Source organism: Rattus norvegicus, chromosome 17 (genome assembly GCF_036323735.1).
Source record: "Rattus norvegicus strain BN/NHsdMcwi chromosome 17, GRCr8, whole genome shotgun sequence".
Lineage (NCBI taxonomy): Eukaryota > Metazoa > Chordata > Mammalia > Rodentia > Muridae > Rattus > Rattus norvegicus.
Genome location: NC_086035.1, coordinates 87,698,886 through 87,700,044, shown reverse-complemented (window position 1 = coordinate 87,700,044; position 1,159 = coordinate 87,698,886). Strand labels below are relative to the sequence as shown.

The following is a 1,159-nucleotide window of genomic DNA, read 5'->3' as shown; positions in this document are numbered from 1 at the left end:
CCCATTTACCACTCCCTTCTAATCACCCCCCCAAATCTTTCCCCTATTCCTCCTCCCCTTCTCCTCTGAATGGGTGGGGCCCCCCATGTGTATCCCTCAATGCTGGCCCATCAAGTCTTCCTGGCTAGGTACATCCTCTCCTACTGAGACTAGCCAAGGCATCGCAGCTAGAAGAGCATTCAGGTAACTGCTTTTGGGATAGCCCTCACTCCAGTTGTTCAGGAACCACATGAAAACCAAGCTGCACCTCTGCTCCATACAAGCAGGAAGGCCTAGGTACAGCCAGTGTGTGCTCTTTGGTTGGTGGTTCGGTTCCGGAGAGCCCCAGGTTTCCAAAAAATATGGAATGCTTCATGAATTTGCGTGTCATTCTTGCACACTAATCTTTTCAGTATCGTTCCAGTTTTGGTATATGCTGCTGAGGTGAGCATATAATTAAATTCAGAGTGTCTTAGGAAGCCAAATGACATCCAACTATACAACATGGGCGAAGGACCAGAGAATGTGAAGAAATCCTTGAAGATGTATCCCAAGGCATAGCTTTTTCTTTCTGTGGGTCTCACATCTTGCCTACAGTGCAGACAATCACTCCAGGAACTGTAACATTGCCATTCTTCATTAGCTTTGCACATGCTCCAGCACTGGGCCTCAGAGGGAGGCAGAGGACAAAGGGGTTCTCAAAATAAATTCTTTGGGGAAAACATTCATCGCCACAGATGCCCGAAGTTTTAAAGATCAGATAATCTCCTGCAGTTCTTTTCTGCACCAACATTTTATTTCATTGAATTACATTTTGAGAAATAAGGATATGAATAGGGTCTGCCTATAAGGTTCATGAAAGCCAGATACATCACTAGGAGATGAAGATTCCAGGGGAAGACTTCGTTTGGAGGCTTCGCTGTGCTGAAATCCCACCTCTCTCCTTCCTCTCCCCTTTTCTTTTAAAATGTAAATGAGTTTACTCATGTTTGAAAGAGAAAAAGGGAAATGGAAGATACAATAGAAATTACTAAAATCCTCACCATAAAAATCATCACCAGGGGCACTGACACCGACAGGTTCCAGGATATGGGGAGAGAGGCTGGTTTTGGAAAAGAAAACAGCCCTGTTCCCTTCTCTTACAGTTTTGGGTAGCAATGAACACCTGCAGCCAAAACCC

The 1,159-nt window shown here is 45.0% G+C and overlaps 1 pseudogene; it reads right to left on the bottom strand.

Annotated features, from left to right (window-relative positions):
- Window positions 1–335: 335 nt before the first annotated feature.
- Window positions 336–429, bottom strand: LOC120098053 (U6 spliceosomal RNA; annotated as a pseudogene).
- Window positions 430–1,159: the final 730 nt, after the last annotated feature.